The sequence below is a fragment of the Phyllobates terribilis genome, unplaced genomic scaffold (genome assembly GCF_046119375.1).
Source record: "Phyllobates terribilis strain yellow unplaced genomic scaffold, ASM4611937v1 Scaffold_414__1_contigs__length_1644244, whole genome shotgun sequence".
Taxonomy (NCBI): domain Eukaryota; kingdom Metazoa; phylum Chordata; class Amphibia; order Anura; family Dendrobatidae; genus Phyllobates; species Phyllobates terribilis.
Window position 1 is genome coordinate 865,942 of NW_027363174.1, and position 25,331 is coordinate 891,272.

The window sequence follows — 25,331 nt, forward strand, 5'->3', positions numbered from 1 at the left end:
AGCCAAAGAGTCCATCCCAAAATCCGACAAACAAGCAAAATGAACAAAAAGCATTGAATTCAATTCTTTCTGATTTTAGAAACTGCATTAAAGAAGGGGTGCACCGGTCCTGGAGATACTGCAATACCAGGTCAATGCGTGGAGTGGACAGAGCAAGCTCTTTTTCCATCTCCCTGTTCTAAAAATCCATTTAATATATGGTCCCCAGATAGGGGACGTATCAGATATTAAACTGATAAGAACAGATACTACACTTGATCTTAGCCAAAAGGCCGAGAAGCGATAACCAGAATTGGTTTCCGACTACGGTGCCACCCAAGGATTCTGAAAAGTCCATTTGTGGAGATGGCCACCTGGACTCCCGTTAAGAAGACATGCTGTCAACCTCTAGATCCCTCACATGCCTGCACTTTTCGGCTTGCTGCTGCTGCAATCCACGCGTTTTAGATCTGCATAACTCCACCTCTTTTAGCACAGTACCCTCAACCCCCGGCTGTTCCCACCCGCCTCAACACCGTTGGAAGGGAGGAGAACCAATTAAGGCGGGGGGGGGGGTGGAACGAGCAGCTGTCTACCCTTAGCAGGAGAGTTGCTGATTAATTACCTCTCCTGCTGCTGCTGCTGCTGGCTGTCCAGCAGCAGACTGAAGGTGGCTGCTGCTGTGCGCAGGTATATAAAGGCTCAGAGCCTATTATGACACGCGCAGCCAGCGTTCCATTGCCACATTCCGTCTACTGCAGGCGGGATACCTGGATGGCTGAATGTCACTGAGAAGCTCACAGAGACCGCCATAAGCAACAGTTTAAAAGAATGCCACAGACTAATCAACCAAACTTTTTGGGTTGGTTTCTCTTTTATAGTCTGCAGGCATTAAATGAAAGAAGTCAGTGTTCCAGCAGAGGGAGACAACGTTTCAGAAAAGGCATTGTAGCAAACCAAAAAAGAAATTTTAAGCGCAGCAGAGTAACCAGCTCACATACCTGTTAGCTCAGGTGAGTTTAAAAGGCTGCTGTTGATAACAAGGGCATTTGCTAAATAGATGGTGTGTGTGCAACAATATACTGAAAGGTCAATTATATTGTGCAGCTTATCTCACCACCTGTAGTTATTTAGGTGAAAGCTCCAAAATGCTTGCCTAATATGTCTGTTTATCCAAAAGGAAGTATAGAGGGAGAGCTAGATAGATAGCATTGCATTACATTACATTACATGGCAATGCAATGCACAGTTGCTGAAGTTGAACCAAAATGAGCTTGTCATCTGGCTTCTGCAACTTTTAACATGAAAAATCCAATGAGGAGAAGAAAAGCAAAGCCAAAGAGTCCATCCCAAAATCCGACAAACAAGCAAAATGAACAAAAAGCATTGAATTCAATTCTTTCTGATTTTAGAAACTGCATTAAAGAAGGGGTGCACCGGTCCTGGAGATACTGCAATACCAGGTCAATGCGTGGAGTGGACAGAGCAAGCTCTTTTTCCATCTCCCTGTTCTAAAAATCCACTTAATATATGGTCCCCAGATAGGGGACGTATCAGATATTAAACTGATAAGAACAGATACTACACTTGATCTTAGCCAAAAGGCCGAGAAGCGATAACCAGAATTGGTTTCCGACTACGGTGCCACCCAAGGATTCTGAAAAGTCCATTTGTGGAGATGGCCACCTGGACTCCCGTTAAGAAGACATGCTGTCAACCTCTAGATCCCTCACATGCCTGCACTTTTCGGCTTGCTGCTGCAATCCACGCGTTTTAGATCTGCATAACTCCACCTCTTTTAGCACAGTACCCTCAACCCCCGGCTGTTCCCACCCGCCTCAACACCGTTGGAAGGGAGGAGAACCAATTAAGGCGGGGGGGGGGTGGAACGAGCAGCTGTCTACCCTTAGCAGGAGGGTTGCTGATTAATTACCTCTCCTGCTGCTGCTGCTGCTGGCTGTCCAGCAGCAGACTGAAGGTGGCTGCTGCTGTGCGCAGGTATATAAAGGCTCAGAGCCTATTATGACACGCGCAGCCAGCGTTCCATTGCCACATTCCGTCTACTGCAGGCGGGATACCTGGATGGCTGAATGTCACTGAGAAGCTCACAGAGACCGCCATAAGCAACAGTTTAAAAGAATGCCACAGACTAATCAACCAAACTTTTTGGGTTGGTTTCTCTTTTATAGTCTGCAGGCATTAAATGAAAGAAGTCAGTGTTCCAGCAGAGGGAGACAACGTTTCAGAAAAGGCATTGTAGCAAACCAAAAAAGAAATTTTAAGCGCAGCAGAGTAACCAGCTCACATACCTGTTAGCTCAGGTGAGTTTAAAAGGCTGCTGTTGATAACAAGGGCATTTGCTAAATAGATGGTGTGTGTGCAACAATATACTGAAAGGTCAATTATATTGTGCAGCTTATCTCACCACCTGTAGTTATTTAGGTGAAAGCTCCAAAATGCTTGCCTAATATGTCTGTTTATCCAAAAGGAAGTATAGAGGGAGAGCTAGATAGATAGCATTGCATTACATTACATTACATGGCAATGCAATGCACAGTTGCTGAAGTTGAACCAAAATGAGCTTGTCATCTGGCTTCTGCAACTTTTAACATGAAAAATCCAATGAGGAGAAGAAAAGCAAAGCCAAAGAGTCCATCCCAAAATCCGACAAACAAGCAAAATGAACAAAAAGCATTGAATTCAATTCTTTCTGATTTTAGAAACTGCATTAAAGAAGGGGTGCACCGGTCCTGGAGATACTGCAATACCAGGTCAATGCGTGGAGTGGACAGAGCAAGCTCTTTTTCCATCTCCCTGTTCTAAAAATCCATTTAATATATGGTCCCCAGATAGGGGACGTATCAGATATTAAACTGATAAGAACAGATACTACACTTGATCTTAGCCAAAAGGCCGAGAAGCGATAACCAGAATTGGTTTCCGACTACGGTGCCACCCAAGGATTCTGAAAAGTCCATTTGTGGAGATGGCCACCTGGACTCCCGTTAAGAAGACATGCTGTCAACCTCTAGATCCCTCACATGCCTGCACTTTTCGGCTTGCTGCTGCTGCAATCCACGCGTTTTAGATCTGCATAACTCCACCTCTTTTAGCACAGTACCCTCAACCCCCGGCTGTTCCCACCCGCCTCAACACCGTTGGAAGGGAGGAGAACCAATTAAGGCGGGGGGGGGGGTGGAACGAGCAGCTGTCTACCCTTAGCAGGAGGGTTGCTGATTAATTACCTCTCCTGCTGCTGCTGCTGCTGGCTGTCCAGCAGCAGACTGAAGGTGGCTGCTGCTGTGCGCAGGTATATAAAGGCTCAGAGCCTATTATGACACGCGCAGCCAGCGTTCCATTGCCACATTCCGTCTACTGCAGGCGGGATACCTGGATGGCTGAATGTCACTGAGAAGCTCACAGAGACCGCCATAAGCAACAGTTTAAAAGAATGCCACAGACTAATCAACCAAACTTTTTGGGTTGGTTTCTCTTTTATAGTCTGCAGGCATTAAATGAAAGAAGTCAGTGTTCCAGCAGAGGGAGACAACGTTTCAGAAAAGGCATTGTAGCAAACCAAAAAAGAAATTTTAAGCGCAGCAGAGTAACTAGCTCACATACCTGTTAGCTCAGGTGAGTTTAAAAGGCTGCTGTTGATAACAAGGGCATTTGCTAAATAGATGGTGTGTGTGCAACAATATACTGAAAGGTCAATTATATTGTGCAGCTTATCTCACCACCTGTAGTTATTTAGGTGAAAGCTCCAAAATGCTTGCCTAATATGTCTGTTTATCCAAAAGGAAGTATAGAGGGAGAGCTAGATAGATAGCATTGCATTACATTACATTACATGGCAATGCAATGCACAGTTGCTGAAGTTGAACCAAAATGAGCTTGTCATCTGGCTTCTGCAACTTTTAACATGAAAAATCCAATGAGGAGAAGAAAAGCAAAGCCAAAGAGTCCATCCCAAAATCCGACAAACAAGCAAAATGAACAAAAAGCATTGAATTCAATTCTTTCTGATTTTAGAAACTGCATTAAAGAAGGGGTGCACCGGTCCTGGAGATACTGCAATACCAGGTCAATGCGTGGAGTGGACAGAGCAAGCTCTTTTTCCATCTCCCTGTTCTAAAAATCCATTTAATATATGGTCCCCAGATAGGGGACGTATCAGATATTAAACTGATAAGAACAGATACTACACTTGATCTTAGCCAAAAGGCCGAGAAGCGATAACCAGAATTGGTTTCCGACTACGGTGCCACCCAAGGATTCTGAAAAGTCCATTTGTGGAGATGGCCACCTGGACTCCCGTTAAGAAGACATGCTGTCAACCTCTAGATCCCTCACATGCCTGCACTTTTCGGCTTGCTGCTGCTGCAATCCAGGCGTTTTAGATCTGCATAACTACACCTCTTTTAGCACAGTACCCTCAACCCCCGGCTGTTCCCACCCGCCTCAACACCGTTGGAAGGGAGGAGAACCAATTAAGGCGGGGGGGGGGTGGAACGAGCAGCTGTCTACCCTTAGCAGGAGGGTTGCTGATTAATTACCTCTCCTGCTGCTGCTGCTGCTGGCTGTCCAGCAGCAGACTGAAGGTGGCTGCTGCTGTGCGCAGGTATATAAAGGCTCAGAGCCTATTATGACACGCGCAGCCAGCGTTCCATTGCCACATTCCGTCTACTGCAGGCGGGATACCTGGATGGCTGAATGTCACTGAGAAGCTCACAGAGACCGCCATAAGCAACAGTTTAAAATAATGCCACAGACTAATCAACCAAACTTTTTGGGTTGGTTTCTCTTTTATAGTCTGCAGGCATTAAATGAAAGAAGTCAGTGTTCCAGCAGAGGGAGACAACGTTTCAGAAAAGGCATTGTAGCAAACCAAAAAAGAAATTTTAAGCGCAGCAGAGTAACCAGCTCACATACCTGTTAGCTCAGGTGAGTTTAAAAGGCTGCTGTTGATAACAAGGGCATTTGCTAAATAGATGGTGTGTGTGCAACAATATACTGAAAGGTCAATTATATTGTGCAGCTTATCTCACCACCTGTAGTTATTTAGGTGAAAGCTCCAAAATGCTTGCCTAATATGTCTGTTTATCCAAAAGGAAGTATAGAGGGAGAGCTAGATAGATAGCATTGCATTACATTACATTACATGGCAATGCAATGCACAGTTGCTGAAGTTGAACCAAAATGAGCTTGTCATCTGGCTTCTGCAACTTTTAACATGAAAAATCCAATGAGGAGAAGAAAAGCAAAGCCAAAGAGTCCATCCCAAAATCCGACAAACAAGCAAAATGAACAAAAAGCATTGAATTCAATTCTTTCTGATTTTAGAAACTGCATTAAAGAAGGGGTGCACCGGTCCTGGAGATACTGCAATACCAGGTCAATGCGTGGAGTGGACAGAGCAAGCTCTTTTTCCATCTCCCTGTTCTAAAAATCCATTTAATATATGGTCCCCAGATAGGGGACGTATCAGATATTAAACTGATAAGAACAGATACTACACTTGATCTTAGCCAAAAGGCCGAGAAGCGATAACCAGAATTGGTTTCCGACTACGGTGCCACCCAAGGATTCTGAAAAGTCCATTTGTGGAGATGGCCACCTGGACTCCCGTTAAGAAGACATGCTGTCAACCTCTAGATCCCTCACATGCCTGCACTTTTCGGCTTGCTGCTGCTGCAATCCAGGCGTTTTAGATCTGCATAACTACACCTCTTTTAGCACAGTACCCTCAACCCCCGGCTGTTCCCACCCGCCTCAACACCGTTGGAAGGGAGGAGAACCAATTAAGGCGGGGGGGGGGTGGAACGAGCAGCTGTCTACCCTTAGCAGGAGGGTTGCTGATTAATTACCTCTCCTGCTGCTGCTGCTGCTGGCTGTCCAGCAGCAGACTGAAGGTGGCTGCTGCTGTGCGCAGGTATATAAAGGCTCAGAGCCTATTATGACACGCGCAGCCAGCGTTCCATTGCCACATTCCGTCTACTGCAGGCGGGATACCTGGATGGCTGAATGTCACTGAGAAGCTCACAGAGACCGCCATAAGCAACAGTTTAAAATAATGCCACAGACTAATCAACCAAACTTTTTGGGTTGGTTTCTCTTTTATAGTCTGCAGGCATTAAATGAAAGAAGTCAGTGTTCCAGCAGAGGGAGACAACGTTTCAGAAAAGGCATTGTAGCAAACCAAAAAAGAAATTTTAAGCGCAGCAGAGTAACCAGCTCACATACCTGTTAGCTCAGGTGAGTTTAAAAGGCTGCTGTTGATAACAAGGGCATTTGCTAAATAGATGGTGTGTGTGCAACAATATACTGAAAGGTCAATTATATTGTGCAGCTTATCTCACCACCTGTAGTTATTTAGGTGAAAGCTCCAAAATGCTTGCCTAATATGTCTGTTTATCCAAAAGGAAGTATAGAGGGAGAGCTAGATAGATAGCATTGCATTACATTACATTACATGGCAATGCAATGCACAGTTGCTGAAGTTGAACCAAAATGAGCTTGTCATCTGGCTTCTGCAACTTTTAACATGAAAAATCCAATGAGGAGAAGAAAAGCAAAGCCAAAGAGTCCATCCCAAAATCCGACAAACAAGCAAAATGAACAAAAAGCATTGAATTCAATTCTTTCTGATTTTAGAAACTGCATTAAAGAAGGGGTGCACCGGTCCTGGAGATACTGCAATACCAGGTCAATGCGTGGAGTGGACAGAGCAAGCTCTTTTTCCATCTCCCTGTTCTAAAAATCCATTTAATATATGGTCCCCAGATAGGGGACGTATCAGATATTAAACTGATAAGAACAGATACTACACTTGATCTTAGCCAAAAGGCCGAGAAGCGATAACCAGAATTGGTTTCCGACTACGGTGCCACCCAAGGATTCTGAAAAGTCCATTTGTGGAGATGGCCACCTGGACTCCCGTTAAGAAGACATGCTGTCAACCTCTAGATCCCTCACATGCCTGCACTTTTCGGCTTGCTGCTGCTGCAATCCACGCGTTTTAGATCTGCATAACTCCACCTCTTTTAGCACAGTACCCTCAACCCCCGGCTGTTCCCACCCGCCTCAACACCGTTGGAAGGGAGGAGAACCAATTAAGGCGGGGGGGGGGGTGGAACGAGCAGCTGTCTACCCTTAGCAGGAGGGTTGCTGATTAATTACCTCTCCTGCTGCTGCTGCTGCTGGCTGTCCAGCAGCAGACTGAAGGTGGCTGCTGCTGTGCGCAGGTATATAAAGGCTCAGAGCCTATTATGACACGCGCAGCCAGCGTTCCATTGCCACATTCCGTCTACTGCAGGCGGGATACCTGGATGGCTGAATGTCACTGAGAAGCTCACAGAGACCGCCATAAGCAACAGTTTAAAAGAATGCCACAGACTAATCAACCAAACTTTTTGGGTTGGTTTCTCTTTTATAGTCTGCAGGCATTAAATGAAACAAGTCAGTGTTCCAGCAGAGGGAGACAACGTTTCAGAAAAGGCATTGTAGCAAACCAAAAAAGAAATTTTAACCGCAGCAGAGTAACCAGCTCACATACCTGTTAGCTCAGGTGAGTTTGAAAGGCTGCTGTTGATAACAAGGGCATTTGCTAAATAGATGGTGTGTGTGCAACAATATACTGAAAGGTCAATTATATTGTGCAGCTTATCTCACCAACTGTAGTTATTTAGGTGAAAGCTCCAAAATGCTTGCCTAATATGTCTGTTTATCCAAAAGGAAGTATAGAGGGAGAGCTAGATAGATAGCATTGCATTACATTACATTACATGGCAATGCAATGCACAGTTGCTGAAGTTGAACCAAAATGAGCTTGTCATCTGGCTTCTGCAACTTTTAACATGAAAAATCCAATGAGGAGAAGAAAAGCAAAGCCAAAGAGTCCATCCCAAAATCCGACAAACAAGCAAAATGAACAAAAAGCATTGAATTCAATTCTTTCTGATTTTAGAAACTGCATTAAAGAAGGGGTGCACCGGTCCTGGAGATACTGCAATACCAGGTCAATGCGTGGAGTGGACAGAGCAAGCTCTTTTTCCATCTCCCTGTTCTAAAAATCCATTTAATATATGGTCCCCAGATAGGGGACGTATCAGATATTAAACTGATAAGAACAGATACTACACTTGATCTTAGCCAAAAGGCCGAGAAGAGATAACCAGAATTGGTTTCCGACTACGGTGCCACCCAAGGATTCTGAAAAGTCCATTTGTGGAGATGGCCACCTGGACTCCCGTTAAGAAGACATGCTGTCAACCTCTAGATCCCTCACATGCCTGCACTTTTCGGCTTGCTGCTGCTGCAATCCACGCGTTTTAGATCTGCATAACTCCACCTCTTTTAGCACAGTACCCTCAACCCCCGGCTGTTCCCACCCGCCTCAACACCGTTGGAAGGGAGGAGAACCAATTAAGGCGGGGGGGGAGTGGAACGAGCAGCTGTCTACCCTTAGCAGGAGGGTTGCTGATTAATTACCTCTCCTGCTGCTGCTGCTGCTGGCTGTCCAGCAGCAGACTGAAGGTAGCTGCTGCTGTGCGCAGGTATATAAAGGCTCAGAGCCTATTATGACACGCGCAGCCAGCGTTCCATTGCCACATTCCGTCTACTGCAGGCGGGATACCTGGATGGCTGAATGTCACTGAGAAGCTCACAGAGACCGCCATAAGCAACAGTTTAAAAGAATGCCACAGACTAATCAACCAAACTTTTTGGGTTGGTTTCTCTTTTATAGTCTGCAGGCATTAAATGAAAGAAGTCAGTGTTCCAGCAGAGGGAGACAACGTTTCAGAAAAGGCATTGTAGCAAACCAAAAAAGAAATTTTAAGCGCAGCAGAGTAACCAGCTCACATACCTGTTAGCTCAGGTGAGTTTAAAAGGCTGCTGTTGATAACAAGGGCATTTGCTAAATAGATGGTGTGTGTGCAACAATATACTGAAAGGTCAATTATATTGTGCAGCTTATCTCACCACCTGTAGTTATTTAGGTGAAAGCTCCAAAATGCTTGCCTAATATGTCTGTTTATCCAAAAGGAAGTATAGAGGGAGAGCTAGATAGATAGCATTGCATTACATTACATTACATGGCAATGCAATGCACAGTTGCTGAAGTTGAACCAAAATGAGCTTGTCATCTGGCTTCTGCAACTTTTAACATGAAAAATCCAATGAGGAGAAGAAAAGCAAAGCCAAAGAGTCCATCCCAAAATCCGACAAACAAGCAAAATGAACAAAAAGCATTGAATTCAATTCTTTCTGATTTTAGAAACTGCATTAAAGAAGGGGTGCACCGGTCCTGGAGATACTGCAATACCAGGTCAATGCGTGGAGTGGACAGAGCAAGCTCTTTTTCCATCTCCCTGTTCTAAAAATCCATTTAATATATGGTCCCCAGATAGGGGACGTATCAGATATTAAACTGATAAGAACAGATACTACACTTGATCTTAGCCAAAAGGCCGAGAAGCGATAACCAGAATTGGTTTCCGACTACGGTGCCACCCAAGGATTCTGAAAAGTCCATTTGTGGAGATGGCCACCTGGACTCCCGTTAAGAAGACATGCTGTCAACCTCTAGATCCCTCACATGCCTGCACTTTTCGGCTTGCTGCTGCTGCAATCCACGCGTTTTAGATCTGCATAACTCCACCTCTTTTAGCACAGTACCCTCAACCCCCGGCTGTTCCCACCCGCCTCAACACCGTTGGAAGGGAGGAGAACCAATTAAGGCGGGGGGGGGGGGTGGAACGAGCAGCTGTCTACCCTTAGCAGGAGGGTTGCTGATTAATTACCTCTCCTGCTGCTGCTGCTGCTGGCTGTCCAGCAGCAGACTGAAGGTGGCTGCTGCTGTGCGCAGGTATATAAAGGCTCAGAGCCTATTATGACACGCGCAGCCAGCGTTCCATTGCCACATTCCGTCTACTGCAGGCGGGATACCTGGATGGCTGAATGTCACTGAGAAGCTCACAGAGACCGCCATAAGCAACAGTTTAAAAGAATGCCACAGACTAATCAACCAAACTTTTTGGGTTGGTTTCTCTTTTATAGTCTGCAGGCATTAAATGAAAGAAGTCAGTGTTCCAGCAGAGGGAGACAACGTTTCAGAAAAGGCATTGTAGCAAACCAAAAAAGAAATTTTAAGCGCAGCAGAGTAACCAGCTCACATACCTGTTAGCTCAGGTGAGTTTAAAAGGCTGCTGTTGATAACAAGGGCATTTGCTAAATAGATGGTGTGTGTGCAACAATATACTGAAAGGTCAATTATATTGTGCAGCTTATCTCACCACCTGTAGTTATTTAGGTGAAAGCTCCAAAATGCTTGCCTAATATGTCTGTTTATCCAAAAGGAAGTATAGAGGGAGAGCTAGATAGATAGCATTGCATTACATTACATTACATGGCAATGCAATGCACAGTTGCTGAAGTTGAACCAAAATGAGCTTGTCATCTGGCTTCTGCAACTTTTAACATGAAAAATCCAATGAGGAGAAGAAAAGCAAAGCCAAAGAGTCCATCCCAAAATCCGACAAACAAGCAAAATGAACAAAAAGCATTGAATTCAATTCTTTCTGATTTTAGAAACTGCATTAAAGAAGGGGTGCACCGGTCCTGGAGATACTGCAATACCAGGTCAATGCGTGGAGTGGACAGAGCAAGCTCTTTTTCCATCTCCCTGTTCTAAAAATCCATTTAATATATGGTCCCCAGATAGGGGACGTATCAGATATTAAACTGATAAGAACAGATACTACACTTGATCTTAGCCAAAAGGCCGAGAAGCGATAACCAGAATTGGTTTCCGACTACGGTGCCACCCAAGGATTCTGAAAAGTCCATTTGTGGAGATGGCCACCTGGACTCCCGTTAAGAAGACATGCTGTCAACCTCTAGATCCCTCACATGCCTGCACTTTTCGGCTTGCTGCTGCTGCAATCCACGCGTTTTAGATCTGCATAACTCCACCTCTTTTAGCACAGTACCCTCAACCCCCGGCTGTTCCCACCCGCCTCAACACCGTTGGAAGGGAGGAGAACCAATTAAGGCGGGGGGGGGGGTGGAACGAGCAGCTGTCTACCCTTAGCAGGAGGGTTGCTGATTAATTACCTCTCCTGCTGCTGCTGCTGGCTGTCCAGCAGCAGACTGAAGGTGGCTGCTGCTGTGCGCAGGTATATAAAGGCTCAGAGCCTATTATGACACGCGCAGCCAGCGTTCCATTGCCACATTCCGTCTACTGCAGGCGGGATACCTGGATGGCTGAATGTCACTGAGAAGCTCACAGAGACCGCCATAAGCAACAGTTTAAAAGAATGCCACAGACTAATCAACCAAACTTTTTGGGTTGGTTTCTCTTTTATAGTCTGCAGGCATTAAATGAAAGAAGTCAGTGTTCCAGCAGAGGGAGACAACGTTTCAGAAAAGGCATTGTAGCAAACCAAAAAAGAAATTTTAAGCGCAGCAGAGTAACCAGCTCACATACCTGTTAGCTCAGGTGAGTTTAAAAGGCTGCTGTTGATAACAAGGGCATTTGCTAAATAGATGGTGTGTGTGCAACAATATACTGAAAGGTCAATTATATTGTGCAGCTTATCTCACCACCTGTAGTTATTTAGGTGAAAGCTCCAAAATGCTTGCCTAATATGTCTGTTTATCCAAAAGGAAGTATAGAGGGAGAGCTAGATAGATAGCATTGCATTACATTACATTACATGGCAATGCAATGCACAGTTGCTGAAGTTGAACCAAAATGAGCTTGTCATCTGGCTTCTGCAACTTTTAACATGAAAAATCCAATGAGGAGAAGAAAAGCAAAGCCAAAGAGTCCATCCCAAAATCCGACAAACAAGCAAAATGAACAAAAAGCATTGAATTCAATTCTTTCTGATTTTAGAAACTGCATTAAAGAAGGGGTGCACCGGTCCTGGAGATACTGCAATACCAGGTCAATGCGTGGAGTGGACAGAGCAAGCTCTTTTTCCATCTCCCTGTTCTAAAAATCCATTTAATATATGGTCCCCAGATAGGGGACGTATCAGATATTAAACTGATAAGAACAGATACTACACTTGATCTTAGCCAAAAGGCCGAGAAGCGATAACCAGAATTGGTTTCCGACTACGGTGCCACCCAAGGATTCTGAAAAGTCCATTTGTGGAGATGGCCACCTGGACTCCCGTTAAGAAGACATGCTGTCAACCTCTAGATCCCTCACATGCCTGCACTTTTCGGCTTGCTGCTGCTGCAATCCACGCGTTTTAGATCTGCATAACTCCACCTCTTTTAGCACAGTACCCTCAACCCCCGGCTGTTCCCACCCGCCTCAACACCGTTGGAAGGGAGGAGAACCAATTAAGGCGGGGGGGGGGGTGGAACGAGCAGCTGTCTACCCTTAGCAGGAGGGTTGCTGATTAATTACCTCTCCTGCTGCTGCTGCTGCTGGCTGTCCAGCAGCAGACTGAAGGTGGCTGCTGCTGTGCGCAGGTATATAAAGGCTCAGAGCCTATTATGACACGCGCAGCCAGCGTTCCATTGCCACATTCCGTCTACTGCAGGCGGGATACCTGGATGGCTGAATGTCACTGAGAAGCTCACAGAGACCGCCATAAGCAACAGTTTAAAAGAATGCCACAGACTAATCAACCAAACTTTTTGGGTTGGTTTCTCTTTTATAGTCTGCAGGCATTAAATGAAAGAAGTCAGTGTTCCAGCAGAGGGAGACAACGTTTCAGAAAAGGCATTGTAGCAAACCAAAAAAGAAATTTTAAGCGCAGCAGAGTAACCAGCTCACATACCTGTTAGCTCAGGTGAGTTTAAAAGGCTGCTGTTGATAACAAGGGCATTTGCTAAATAGATGGTGTGTGTGCAACAATATACTGAAAGGTCAATTATATTGTGCAGCTTATCTCACCACCTGTAGTTATTTAGGTGAAAGCTCCAAAATGCTTGCCTAATATGTCTGTTTATCCAAAAGGAAGTATAGAGGGAGAGCTAGATAGATAGCATTGCATTACATTACATTACATGGCAATGCAATGCACAGTTGCTGAAGTTGAACCAAAATGAGCTTGTCATCTGGCTTCTGCAACTTTTAACATGAAAAATCCAATGAGGAGAAGAAAAGCAAAGCCAAAGAGTCCATCCCAAAATCCGACAAACAAGCAAAATGAACAAAAAGCATTGAATTCAATTCTTTCTGATTTTAGAAACTGCATTAAAGAAGGGGTGCACCGGTCCTGGAGATACTGCAATACCAGGTCAATGCGTGGAGTGGACAGAGCAAGCTCTTTTTCCATCTGCCTGTTCTAAAAATCCATTTAATATATGGTCCCCAGATAGGGGACGTATCAGATATTAAACTGATAAGAACAGATACTACACTTGATCTTAGCCAAAAGGCCGAGAAGCGATAACCAGACTTGGTTTCCGACTACGGTGCCACCCAAGGATTCTGAAAAGTCCATTTGTGGAGATGGCCACCTGGACTCCCGTTAAGAAGACATGCTGTCAACCTCTAGATCCCTCACATGCCTGCACTTTTCGGCTTGCTGCTGCTGCAATCCACGCGTTTTAGATCTGCATAACTCCACCTCTTTTAGCACAGTACCCTCAACCCCCGGCTGTTCCCACCCGCCTCAACACCGTTGGAAGGGAGGAGAACCAATTAAGGCGGGGGGGGGGTGGAACGAGCAGCTGTCTACCCTTAGCAGGAGGGTTGCTGATTAATTACCTCTCCTGCTGCTGCTGCTGCTGGCTGTCCAGCAGCAGACTGAAGGTGGCTGCTGCTGTGCGCAGGTATATAAAGGCTCAGAGCCTATTATGACACGCGCATCCAGCGTTCCATTGCCACATTCCGTCTACTGCAGGCGGGATACCTGGATGGCTGAATGTCACTGAGAAGCTCACAGAGACCGCCATAAGCAACAGTTTAAAAGAATGCCACAGACTAATCAACCAAACTTTTTGGGTTGGTTTCTCTTTTATAGTCTGCAGGCATTAAATGAAAGAAGTCAGTGTTCCAGCAGAGGGAGACAACGTTTCAGAAAAGGCATTGTAGCAAACCAAAAAAGAAATTTTAAGCGCAGCAGAGTAACCAGCTCACATACCTGTTAGCTCAGGTGAGTTTAAAAGGCTGCTGTTGATCACAAGGGCATTTGCTAAATAGATGGTGTGTGTGCAACAATATACTGAAAGGTCAATTATATTGTGCAGCTTATCTCACCACCTGTAGTTATTTAGGTGAAAGCTCCAAAATGCTTGCCTAATATGTCTGTTTATCCAAAAGGAAGTATAGAGGGAGAGCTAGATAGATAGCATTGCATTACATTACATTACATGGCAATGCAATGCACAGTTGCTGAAGTTGAACCAAAATGAGCTTGTCATCTGGCTTCTGCAACTTTTAACATGAAAAATCCAATGAGGAGAAGAAAAGCAAAGCCAAAGAGTCCATCCCAAAATCCGACAAACAAGCAAAATGAACAAAAAGCATTGAATTCAATTCTTTCTGATTTTAGAAACTGCATTAAAGAAGGGGTGCACCGGTCCTGGAGATACTGCAATACCAGGTCAATGCGTGGAGTGGACAGAGCAAGCTCTTTTTCCATCTGCCTGTTCTAAAAATCCATTTAATATATGGTCCCCAGATAGGGGACGTATCAGATATTAAACTGATAAGAACAGATACTACACTTGATCTTAGCCAAAAGGCCGAGAAGCGATAACCAGACTTGGTTTCCGACTACGGTGCCACCCAAGGATTCTGAAAAGTCCATTTGTGGAGATGGCCACCTGGACTCCCGTTAAGAAGACATGCTGTCAACCTCTAGATCCCTCACATGCCTGCACTTTTCGGCTTGCTGCTGCTGCAATCCACGCGTTTTAGATCTGCATAACTCCACCTCTTTTAGCACAGTACCCTCAACCCCCGGCTGTTCCCACCCGCCTCAACACCGTTGGAAGGGAGGAGAACCAATTAAGGCGGGGGGGGGGTGGAACGAGCAGCTGTCTACCCTTAGCAGGAGGGTTGCTGATTAATTACCTCTCCTGCTGCTGCTGCTGCTGCTGGCTGTCCAGCAGCAGACTGAAGGTGGCTGCTGCTGTGCGCAGGTATATAAAGGCTCAGAGCCTATTATGACACGCGCAGCCAGCGTTCCATTGCCACATTCCGTCTACTGCAGGCGGGATACCTGGATGGCTGAATGTCACTGAGAAGCTCACAGAGACCGCCATAAGCAACAGTTTAAAAGAATGCCACAGACTAATCAACCAAACTTTTTGGGTTGGTTTCTCTTTTATAGTCTGCAGGCATTAAATGAAAGAAGTCAGTGTTCCAGCAGAGGGAGACAACGTTTCAGAAAAGGCATTGTAGCAAACCAAAAAAGAAATTTTAAGCGCAGCAGAGTAACCAGCTCACATACCTGTTAGCTCAGGTGAGTTTAAAAGGCTGCTGTTGATAACAAGGGCATTTGCTAAATAGATGGTGTGTGTGCAACAATATACTGAAAGGTCAATAATATTGTGCAGCTTATCTCACCACCTGTAGTTATTTAGGTGAAAGCTCCAAAATGCTTGCCTAATATGTCTGTTTATCCAAAAGGAAGTATAGAGGGAGAGCTAGATAGATAGCATTGCATTACATTACATTACATGGCAATGCAATGCACAGTTGCTGAAGTTGAACCAAAATGAGCTTGTCATCTGGCTTCTGCAACTTTTAACATGAAAAATCCAATGAGGAGAAGAAAAGCAAAGCCAAAGAGTCCATCCCAAAATCCGACAAACAAGCAAAATGAACAAAAAGCATTGAATTCAATTCTTTCTGATTTTAGAAATTGCATTAAAGAAGGGGTGCACCGGTCCTGGACATACTGCAATACCAGGTCAATGCGTGGAGTGGACAGAGCAAGCTCTTTTTCCATCTCCCTGTTCTAAAAATCCATTTAATATATGGTCCCCAGATAGGGGAGGTATCAGATATTAAACTGATAAGAACAGATACTACACTTGATCTCAGCCAAAAGGCCGAGAAGCGATAACCAGAATTGGTTTCCGACTACGGTGCCACCCAAGGATTCTGAAAAGTCCATTTGTGGAGATGGCCACCTGGACTCCCGTTAAGAAGACATGCTGTCAACCTCTAGATCCCTCACATGCCTGCACTTTTCGGCTTGCTGCTGCTGCAATCCACGCGTTTTAGATCTGCATAACTCCACCTCTTTTAGCACAGTACCCTCAACCCCCGGCTGTTCCCACCCGCCTCAACACCGTTGGAAGGGAGGAGAACCAATTAAGGCGGGGGGGGGGTGGAACGAGCAGCTGTCTACCCTTAGCAGGAGGGTTGCTGATTAATTACCTCTCCTGCTGCTGCTGCTGCTGGCTGTCCAGCAGCAGACTGAAGGTGGCTGCTGCTGTGCGCAGGTATATAAAGGCTCAGAGCCTATTATGACACGCGCAGCCAGCGTTCCATTGCCACATTCCGTCTACTGCAGGCGGGATACCTGGATGGCTGAATGTCACTGAGAAGCTCACAGAGACCGCCATAAGCAACAGTTTAAAAGAATGCCACAGACTAATCAACCAAACTTTTTGGGTTGGTTTCTCTTTTATAGTCTGCAGGCATTAAATGAAAGAAGTCAGTGTTCCAGCAGAGGGAGACAACGTTTCAGAAAAGGCATTGTAGCAAACGAAAAAAGAAATTTTAAGCGCAGCAGAGTAACCAGCTCACATACCTGTTAGCTCAGGTGAGTTTAAAAGGCTGCTGTTGATAACAAGGGCATTTGCTAAATAGATGGTGTGTGTGCAACAATATACTGAAAGGTCAATTATATTGTGCAGCTTATCTCACCACCTGTAGTTATTTAGGTGAAAGCTCCAAAATGCTTGCCTAATATGTCTGTTTATCCAAAAGGAAGTATAGAGGGAGAGCTAGATAGATAGCATTGCATTACATTACATTACATGGCAATGCAATGCACAGTTGCTGAAGTTGAACCAAAATGAGCTTGTCATCTGGCTTCTGCAACTTTTAACATGAAAAATCCAATGAGGAGAAGAAAAGCAAAGCCAAAGAGTCCATCCCAAAATCCGACAAACAAGCAAAATGAACAAAAAGCATTGAATTCAATTCTTTCTGATTTTAGAAACTGCATTAAAGAAGGGGTGCACCGGTCCTGGAGATACTGCAATACCAGGTCAATGCGTGGAGTGGACAGAGCAAGCTCTTTTTCCATCTGCCTGTTCTAAAAATCCATTTAATATATGGTCCCCAGATAGGGGACGTATCAGATATTAAACTGATAAGAACAGATACTACACTTGATCTTAGCCAAAAGGCCGAGAAGCGATAACCAGACTTGGTTTCCGACTACGGTGCCACCCAAGGATTCTGAAAAGTCCATTTGTGGAGATGGCCACCTGGACTCCCGTTAAGAAGACATGCTGTCAACCTCTAGATCCCTCACATGCCTGCACTTTTCGGCTTGCTGCTGCTGCAATCCACGCGTTTTAGATCTGCATAACTCCACCTCTTTTAGCACAGTACCCTCAACCCCCAGCTGTTCCCACCCGCCTCAACACCGTTGGAAGGGAGGAGAACCAATTAAGGCGGGGGGGGGGTGGAACGAGCAGCTGTCTACCCTTAGCAGGAGGGTTGCTGATTAATTACCTCTCCTGCTGCTGCTGCTGCTGCTGGCTGTCCAGCAGCAGACTGAAGGTGGCTGCTGCTGTGCGCAGGTATATAAAGGCTCAGAGCCTATTATGACACGCGCAGCCAGCGTTCCATTGCCACATTCCGTCTACTGCAGGCGGGATACCTGGATGGCTGAATGTCACTGAGAAGCTCACAGAGACCGCCATAAGCAACAGTTTAAAAGAATGCCACAGACTAATCAACCAAACTTTTTGGGTTGGTTTCTCTTTTATAGTCTGCAGGCATTAAATGAAAGAAGTCAGTGTTCCAGCAGAGGGAGACAACGTTTCAGAAAAGGCATTGTAGCAAACCAAAAAAGAAATTTTAAGCGCAGCAGAGTAACCAGCTCACATACCTGTTAGCTCAGGTGAGTTTAAAAGGCTGCTGTTGATAACAAGGGCATTTGCTAAATAGATGGTGTGTGTGCAACAATATACTGAAAGGTCAATTATATTGTGCAGCTTATCTCACCACCTGTAGTTATTTAGGTGAAAGCTCCAAAATGCTTGCCTAATATGTCTGTTTATCCAAAAGGAAGTATAGAGGGAGAGCTAGATAGATAGCATTACATTACATTACATTACATGGCAATGCAATGCACAGTTGCTGAAGTTGAACCAAAATGAGCTTGTCATCTGGCTTCTGCAACTTTTAACATGAAAAATCCAATGAGGAGAAGAAAAGCAAAGCCAAAGAGTCCATCCCAAAATCCGACAAACAAGCAAAATGAACAAAAAGCATTGAATTCAATTCTTTCTGATTTTAGAAACTGCATTAAAGAAGGGGTGCACCGGTCCTGGAGATACTGCAATACCAGGTCAATGCGTGGAGTGGACAGAGCAAGCTCTTTTTCCATCTGCCTGTTCTAAAAATCCATTTAATATATGGTCCCCAGATAGGGGACGTATCAGATATTAAACTGATAAGAACAGATACTACACTTGATCTTAGCCAAAAGGCCGAGAAGCGATAACCAGACTTGGTTTCCGACTACGGTGCCACCCAAGGATTCTGAAAAGTCCATTTGTGGAGATGGCCACCTGGACTCCCGTTAAGAAGACATGCTGTCAACCTCTAGATCCCTCACATGCCTGCACTTTTCGGCTTGCTGCTGCTGCAATCCACGCGTTTTAGATCTGCATAACTCCACCTCTTTTAGCACAGTACCCTCAACCCCCGGCTGTTCCCACCCGCCTCAACACCGTTGGAAGGGAGGAGAACCAATTAAGGCGGGGGGGGGGTGGAACGAGCAGCTGTCTACCCTTAGCAGGAGGGTTGCTGATTAATTACCTCTCCTGCTGCTGCTGCTGCTGCTGGCTGTCCAGCAGCAGACTGAAGGTGGCTGCTGCTGTGCGCAGGTATATAAAGGCTCAGAGCCTATTATGACACGCGCAGCCAGCGTTCCATTGCCACATTCCGTCTACTGCAGGCGGGATACCTGGATGGCTGAATGTCACTGAGAAGCTCACAGAGACCGCCATAAGCAACAGTTTAAAAGAATGCCACAGACTAATCAACCAAAATTTTTGGGTTGGTTTCTCTTTTATAGTCTGCAGGCATTAAATGAAAGAAGTCAGTGTTCCAGCAGAGGGAGACAACGTTTCAGAAAAGGCATTGTAGCAAACCAAAAAAGAAATTTTAAGCGCAGCAGAGTAACCAGCTCACATACCTGTTAGCTCAGGTGAGTTTAAAAGGCTGCTGTTGATAACAAGGGCATTTGCTAAATAGATGGTGTGTGTGCAACAATATACTGAAAGGTCAATAATATTGTGCAGCTTATCTCACCACCTGTAGTTATTTAGGTGAAAGCTCCAAAATGCTTGCCTAATATGTCTGTTTATCCAAAAGGAAGTATAGAGGGAGAGCTAGATAGATAGCATTGCATTACATTACATTACATGGCAATGCAATGCACAGTTGCTGAAGTTGAACCAAAATGAGCTTGTCATCTGGCTTCTGCAACTTTTAACATGAAAAATCCAATGAGGAGAAGAAAAGCAAAGCCAAAGAGTCCATCCCAAAATCCGACAAACAAGTAAAATGAACAAAAAGCATTGAATTCAATTCTTTCTGATTTTAGAAATTGCATTAAAGAAGGGGTGCACCGGTCCTGGACATACTGCAATACCAGGTCAATGCGTGGAGTGGACAGAGCAAGCTCTTTTTCCATCTCCCTGTTCTAAAAATCCATTTAATATATGGTCCCCAGATAGGGGAGGTATCAGATATTAAACTGATAAGAACAGATACTACACTTGATCTCAGCCAAAAGGCCGAGAAGCGATAACCAGAATTGGTTTCCGACTACGGTGCCACCCAAGGATTCTGAAAAGTCCATTTGTGGAGATGGCCACCTGGACTCCCGTTAAGAAGACATGCTGTCAACCTCTAGATCCCTCACATGCCTGCACTTTTCGGCTTGCTGCTGCTGCAATCCACGCGTTTTAGATCTGCATAACTCCACCTCTTTTAGCACAGTACCCTCAACCCCCGGCTGTTCCCACCCGCCTCAACACCGTTGGAAGGGAGGAGAACCAATTAAGGCGGGGGGGGGGTGGAACGAGCAGCTGTCTACCCTTAGCAGGAGGGTTGCTGATTAATTACCTCTCCTGCTGCTGCTGCTGCTGGCTGTCCAGCAGCAGACTGAAGGTGGCTGCTGCTGTGCGCAGGTATATAAAGGCTCAGAGCCTATTATGACACGCGCAGCCAGCGTTCCATTGCCACATTCCGTCTACTGCAGGCGGGATACCTGGATGGCTGAATGTCACTGAGAAGCTCACAGAGACCGCCATAAGCAACAGTTTAAAAGAATGCCACAGACTAATCAACCAAACTTTTTGGGTTGGTTTCTCTTTTATAGTCTGCAGGCATTAAATGAAAGAAGTCAGTGTTCCAGCAGAGGGAGACAACGTTTCAGAAAAGGCATTGTAGCAAACCAAAAAAGAAATTTTAAGCGCAGCAGAGTAACCAGCTCACATACCTGTTAGCTCAGGTGAGTTTAAAAGGCTGCTGTTGATAACAAGGGCATTTGCTAAATAGATGGTGTGTGTGCAACAATATACTGAAAGGTCAATTATATTGTGCAGCTTATCTCACCACCTGTAGTTATTTAGGTGAAAGCTCCAAAATGCTTGCCTAATATGTCTGTTTATCCAAAAGGAAGTATAGAGGGAGAGCTAGATAGATAGCATTGCATTACATTACATTACATGGCAATGCAATGCACAGTTGCTGAAGTTGAACCAAAATGAGCTTGTCATCTGGCTTCTGCAACTTTTAACATGAAAAATCCAATGAGGAGAAGAAAAGCAAAGCCAAAGAGTCCATCCCAAAATCCGACAAACAAGCAAAATGAACAAAAAGCATTGAATTCAATTCTTTCTGATTTTAGAAACTGCATTAAAGAAGGGGTGCACCGGTCCTGGAGATACTGCAATACCAGGTCAATGCGTGGAGTGGACAGAGCAAGCTCTTTTTCCATCTGCCTGTTCTAAAAATCCATTTAATATATGGTCCCCAGATAGGGGACGTATCAGATATTAAACTGATAAGAACAGATACTACACTTGATCTTAGCCAAAAGGCCGAGAAGCGATAACCAGACTTGGTTTCCGACTACGGTGCCACCCAAGGATTCTGAAAAGTCCATTTGTGGAGATGGCCACCTGGACTCCCGTTAAGAAGACATGCTGTCAACCTCTAGATCCCTCACATGCCTGCACTTTTCGGCTTGCTGCTGCTGCAATCCACGCGTTTTAGATCTGCATAACTCCACCTCTTTTAGCACAGTACCCTCAACCCCCGGCTGTTCCCACCCGCCTCAACACCGTTGGAAGGGAGGAGAACCAATTAAGGCGGGGGGGGGGTGGAACGAGCAGCTGTCTACCCTTAGCAGGAGGGTTGCTGATTAATTACCTCTCCTGCTGCTGCTGCTGCTGCTGGCTGTCCAGCAGCAGACTGAAGGTGGCTGCTGCTGTGCGCAGGTATATAAAGGCTCAGAGCCTATTATGACACGCGCAGCCAGCGTTCCATTGCCACATTCCGTCTACTGCAGGCGGGATACCTGGATGGCTGAATGTCACTGAGAAGCTCACAGAGACCGCCATAAGCAACAGTTTAAAAGAATGCCACAGACTAATCAACCAAACTTTTTGGGTTGGTTTCTCTTTTATAGTCTGCAGGCATTAAATGAAAGAAGTCAGTGTTCCAGCAGAGGGAGACAACGTTTCAGAAAAGGCATTGTAGCAAACCAAAAAAGAAATTTTAAGCGCAGCAGAGTAACCAGCTCACATACCTGTTAGCTCAGGTGAGTTTAAAAGGCTGCTGTTGATAACAAGGGCATTTGCTAAATAGATGGTGTGTGTGCAACAATATACTGAAAGGTCAATAATATTGTGCAGCTTATCTCACCACCTGTAGTTATTTAGGTGAAAGCTCCAAAATGCTTGCCTAATATGTCTGTTTATCCAAAAGGAAGTATAGAGGGAGAGCTAGATAGATAGCATTGCATTACATTACATTACATGGCAATGCAATGCACAGTTGCTGAAGTTGAACCAAAATGAGCTTGTCATCTGGCTTCTGCAACTTTTAACATGAAAAATCCAATGAGGAGAAGAAAAGCAAAGCCAAAGAGTCCATCCCAAAATCCGACAAACAAGCAAAATGAACAAAAAGCATTGAATTCAATTCTTTCTGATTTTAGAAATTGCATTAAAGAAGGGGTGCACCGGTCCTGGAGATACTGCAATACCAGGTCAATGCGTGGAGTGGACAGAGCAAGCTCTTTTTCCATCTCCCTGTTCTAAAAATCCATTTAATATATGGTCCCCAGATAGGGGAGGTATCAGATATTAAACTGATAAGAACAGATACTACACTTGATCTCAGCCAAAAGGCCGAGAAGCGATAACCAGAATTGGTTTCCGACTACGGTGCCACCCAAGGATTCTGAAAAGTCCATTTGTGGAGATGGCCACCTGGACTCCCGTTAAGAAGACATGCTGTCAACCTCTAGATCCCTCACATGCCTGCACTTTTCGGCTTGCTGCTGCTGCAATCCACGCGTTTTAGATCTGCATAACTCCACCTCTTTTAGCACAGTACCCTCAACCCCCGGCTGTTCCCACCCGCCTCAACACCGTTGGAAGGGAGGAGAACCAATTAAGGCGGGGGGGGGGTGGAACGAGCAGCTGTCTACCCTTAGCAGGAGGGTTGCTGATTAATTACCTCTCCTGCTGCTGCTGCTGCTGGCTGTCCAGCAGCAGACTGAAGGTGGCTGCTGCTGTGCGCAGGTATATAAAGGCTCAGAGCCTATTATGACACGCGCAGCCAGCGTTCCATTGCCACATTCCGTCTACTGCAGGCGGGATACCTGGATGGCTGAATGTCACTGAGAAGCTCACAGAGACCGCCATAAGCAACAGTTTAAAAGAATGCCACAGACTAATCAACCAAACTTTTTGGGTTGGTTTCTCTTTTATAGTCTGCAGGCATTAAATGAAAGAAGTCAGTGTTCCAGCAGAGGGAGACAACGTTTCAGAAAAGGCATTGTAGCAAACCAAAAAAGAAATTTTAAGCGCAGCAGAGTAACCAGCTCACGTACCTGTTAGCTCAGGTGAGTTTAAAAGGCTGCTGTTGATAACAAGGGCATTTGCTAAATAGATGGTGTGTGTGCAACAATATACTGAAAGGTCAATTATATTGTGCAGCTTATCTCACCACCTGTAGTTATTTAGGTGAAAGCTCCAAAATGCTTGCCTAATATGTCTGTTTATCCAAAAGGAAGTATAGAGGGAGAGCTAGATAGATAGCATTGCATTACATTACATTACATGGCAATGCAATGCACAGTTGCTGAAGTTGAACCAAAATGAGCTTGTCATCTGGCTTCTGCAACTTTTAACATGAAAAATCCAATGAGGAGAAGAAAAGCAAAGCCAAAGAGTCCATCCCAAAATCCGACAAACAAGCAAAATGAACAAAAAGCATTGAATTCAATTCTTTCTGATTTTAGAAACTGCATTAAAGAAGGGGTGCACCGGTCCTGGAGATACTGCAATACCAGGTCAATGCGTGGAGTGGACAGAGCAAGCTCTTTTTCCATCTCCCTGTTCTAAAAATCCATTTAATATATGGTCCCCAGATATGGGACGTATCAGATATTAAACTGATAAGAACAGATACTACACTTGATCTTAGCCAAAAGGCCGAGAAGCGATAACCAGAATTGGTTTCCGACTACGGTGCCACCCAAGGATTCTGAAAAGTATATTTGTGGAGATGGCCACCTGGACTCCCGTTAAGAAGACATGCTGTCAACCTCTAGATCCCTCACATGCCTGCACTTTTCGGCTTGCTGCTGCTGCAATCCACGCGTTTTAGATCTGCATAACTCCACCTCTTTTAGCACAGTACCCTCAACCCCCGGCTGTTCCCACCCGCCTCAACACCGTTGGAAGGGAGGAGAACCAATTAAGGCGGGGGGGGGGTGGAACGAGCAGCTGTCTACCCTTAGCAGGAGGGTTGCTGATTAATTACCTCTCCTGCTGCTGCTGCTGCTGGCTGTCCAGCAGCAGACTGAAGGTGGCTGCTGCTGTGCGCAGGTATATAAAGGCTCAGAGCCTATTATGACACGCGCAGCCAGCGTTCCATTGCCACATTCCGTCTACTGCAGGCGGGATACCTGGATGGCTGAATGTCACTGAGAAGCTCACAGAGACCGCCATAAGCAACAGTTTAAAAGAATGCCACAGACTAATCAACCAAACTTTTTGGGTTGGTTTCTCTTTTATAGTCTGCAGGCATTAAATGAAAGAAGTCAGTGTTACAGCAGAGGGAGACAACGTTTCAGAAAAGGCATTGTAGCAAACCAAAAAAGAAATTTTAAGCGCAGCAGAGTAACCAGCTCACATACCTGTTAGCTCAGGTGAGTTTAAAAGGCTGCTGTTGATAACAAGGGCATTTGCTAAATAGATGGTGTGTGTGCAACAATATACTGAAAGGTCAATTATATTGTGCAGCTTATCTCACCACCTGTAGTTATTTAGGTGAAAGCTCCAAAATGCTTGCCTAATATGTCTGTTTATCCAAAAGGAAGTATAGAGGGAGAGCTAGATAGATAGCATTGCATTACATTACATTACATGGCAATGCAATGCACAGTTGCTGAAGTTGAACCAAAATGAGCTTGTCATCTGGCTTCTGCAACTTTTAACATGAAAAATCCAATGAGGAGAAGAAAAGCAAAGCCAAAGAGTCCATCCCAAAATCCGACAAACAAGCAAAATGAACAAAAAGCATTGAATTCAATTCTTTCTGATTTTAGAAACTGCATTAAAGAAGGGGTGCACCGGTCCTGGAGATACTGCAATACCAGGTCAATGCGTGGAGTGGACAGAGCAAGCTCTTTTTCCATCTCCCTGTTCTAAAAATCCATTTAATATATGGTCCCCAGATAGGGGACGTATCAGATATTAAACTGATAAGAACAGATACTACACTTGATCTTAGCCAAAAGGCCGAGAAGCGATAACCAGAATTGGTTTCCGACTACGGTGCCACCCAAGGATTCTGAAAAGTCCATTTGTGGAGATGGCCACCTGGACTCCCGTTAAGAAGACATGCTGTCAACCTCTAGATCCCTCACATGCCTGCA

At 45.1% G+C, this 25,331-nt stretch overlaps 20 non-coding genes across 20 annotated transcripts; all 20 read right to left on the reverse strand.

The window, feature by feature from the left end:
* Positions 1 to 93: 93 nt before the first annotated feature.
* On the reverse strand, positions 94 to 284 carry LOC141226764 (U2 spliceosomal RNA). The gene has a single exon (XR_012293887.1). It is a non-coding gene; the product is annotated as a U2 spliceosomal RNA (small nuclear RNA).
* A 1,121-nt stretch (positions 285 to 1,405) lies between these two features.
* On the reverse strand, positions 1,406 to 1,596 carry LOC141226041 (U2 spliceosomal RNA). The gene has a single exon (XR_012293271.1). It is a non-coding gene; the product is annotated as a U2 spliceosomal RNA (small nuclear RNA).
* Positions 1,597 to 2,713: 1,117 nt separating this feature from the next.
* Positions 2,714 to 2,904, reverse strand: LOC141226765 (U2 spliceosomal RNA). Its single transcript, XR_012293888.1, has one exon. It is a non-coding gene; the product is annotated as a U2 spliceosomal RNA (small nuclear RNA).
* Positions 2,905 to 4,025: 1,121 nt separating this feature from the next.
* Positions 4,026 to 4,216, reverse strand: LOC141226766 (U2 spliceosomal RNA). Its single transcript, XR_012293889.1, has one exon. It is a non-coding gene; the product is annotated as a U2 spliceosomal RNA (small nuclear RNA).
* Positions 4,217 to 5,336: 1,120 nt separating this feature from the next.
* Positions 5,337 to 5,527, reverse strand: LOC141226767 (U2 spliceosomal RNA). The gene has a single exon (XR_012293891.1). It is a non-coding gene; the product is annotated as a U2 spliceosomal RNA (small nuclear RNA).
* A 1,120-nt stretch (positions 5,528 to 6,647) lies between these two features.
* On the reverse strand, positions 6,648 to 6,838 carry LOC141226768 (U2 spliceosomal RNA). The gene has a single exon (XR_012293892.1). It is a non-coding gene; the product is annotated as a U2 spliceosomal RNA (small nuclear RNA).
* Positions 6,839 to 7,959: 1,121 nt separating this feature from the next.
* LOC141225983 (U2 spliceosomal RNA) lies at positions 7,960 to 8,150 on the reverse strand. The gene has a single exon (XR_012293213.1). It is a non-coding gene; the product is annotated as a U2 spliceosomal RNA (small nuclear RNA).
* Positions 8,151 to 9,270: 1,120 nt separating this feature from the next.
* On the reverse strand, positions 9,271 to 9,461 carry LOC141226769 (U2 spliceosomal RNA). Its single transcript, XR_012293893.1, has one exon. It is a non-coding gene; the product is annotated as a U2 spliceosomal RNA (small nuclear RNA).
* Positions 9,462 to 10,583: 1,122 nt separating this feature from the next.
* Positions 10,584 to 10,774, reverse strand: LOC141226770 (U2 spliceosomal RNA). The gene has a single exon (XR_012293894.1). It is a non-coding gene; the product is annotated as a U2 spliceosomal RNA (small nuclear RNA).
* Positions 10,775 to 11,892: 1,118 nt separating this feature from the next.
* Positions 11,893 to 12,083, reverse strand: LOC141226771 (U2 spliceosomal RNA). Its single transcript, XR_012293895.1, has one exon. It is a non-coding gene; the product is annotated as a U2 spliceosomal RNA (small nuclear RNA).
* A 1,121-nt stretch (positions 12,084 to 13,204) lies between these two features.
* On the reverse strand, positions 13,205 to 13,395 carry LOC141226157 (U2 spliceosomal RNA). Its single transcript, XR_012293383.1, has one exon. It is a non-coding gene; the product is annotated as a U2 spliceosomal RNA (small nuclear RNA).
* A 1,120-nt stretch (positions 13,396 to 14,515) lies between these two features.
* LOC141226158 (U2 spliceosomal RNA) lies at positions 14,516 to 14,706 on the reverse strand. Its single transcript, XR_012293384.1, has one exon. It is a non-coding gene; the product is annotated as a U2 spliceosomal RNA (small nuclear RNA).
* Positions 14,707 to 15,829: 1,123 nt separating this feature from the next.
* LOC141226220 (U2 spliceosomal RNA) lies at positions 15,830 to 16,020 on the reverse strand. Its single transcript, XR_012293444.1, has one exon. It is a non-coding gene; the product is annotated as a U2 spliceosomal RNA (small nuclear RNA).
* Positions 16,021 to 17,140: 1,120 nt separating this feature from the next.
* LOC141226160 (U2 spliceosomal RNA) lies at positions 17,141 to 17,331 on the reverse strand. Its single transcript, XR_012293386.1, has one exon. It is a non-coding gene; the product is annotated as a U2 spliceosomal RNA (small nuclear RNA).
* Positions 17,332 to 18,454: 1,123 nt separating this feature from the next.
* LOC141226161 (U2 spliceosomal RNA) lies at positions 18,455 to 18,645 on the reverse strand. The gene has a single exon (XR_012293387.1). It is a non-coding gene; the product is annotated as a U2 spliceosomal RNA (small nuclear RNA).
* Positions 18,646 to 19,768: 1,123 nt separating this feature from the next.
* Positions 19,769 to 19,959, reverse strand: LOC141226221 (U2 spliceosomal RNA). The gene has a single exon (XR_012293445.1). It is a non-coding gene; the product is annotated as a U2 spliceosomal RNA (small nuclear RNA).
* A 1,120-nt stretch (positions 19,960 to 21,079) lies between these two features.
* LOC141226162 (U2 spliceosomal RNA) lies at positions 21,080 to 21,270 on the reverse strand. Its single transcript, XR_012293388.1, has one exon. It is a non-coding gene; the product is annotated as a U2 spliceosomal RNA (small nuclear RNA).
* Positions 21,271 to 22,393: 1,123 nt separating this feature from the next.
* LOC141226183 (U2 spliceosomal RNA) lies at positions 22,394 to 22,584 on the reverse strand. Its single transcript, XR_012293408.1, has one exon. It is a non-coding gene; the product is annotated as a U2 spliceosomal RNA (small nuclear RNA).
* A 1,120-nt stretch (positions 22,585 to 23,704) lies between these two features.
* LOC141226166 (U2 spliceosomal RNA) lies at positions 23,705 to 23,895 on the reverse strand. Its single transcript, XR_012293392.1, has one exon. It is a non-coding gene; the product is annotated as a U2 spliceosomal RNA (small nuclear RNA).
* A 1,120-nt stretch (positions 23,896 to 25,015) lies between these two features.
* On the reverse strand, positions 25,016 to 25,206 carry LOC141226773 (U2 spliceosomal RNA). The gene has a single exon (XR_012293898.1). It is a non-coding gene; the product is annotated as a U2 spliceosomal RNA (small nuclear RNA).
* Positions 25,207 to 25,331: the final 125 nt, after the last annotated feature.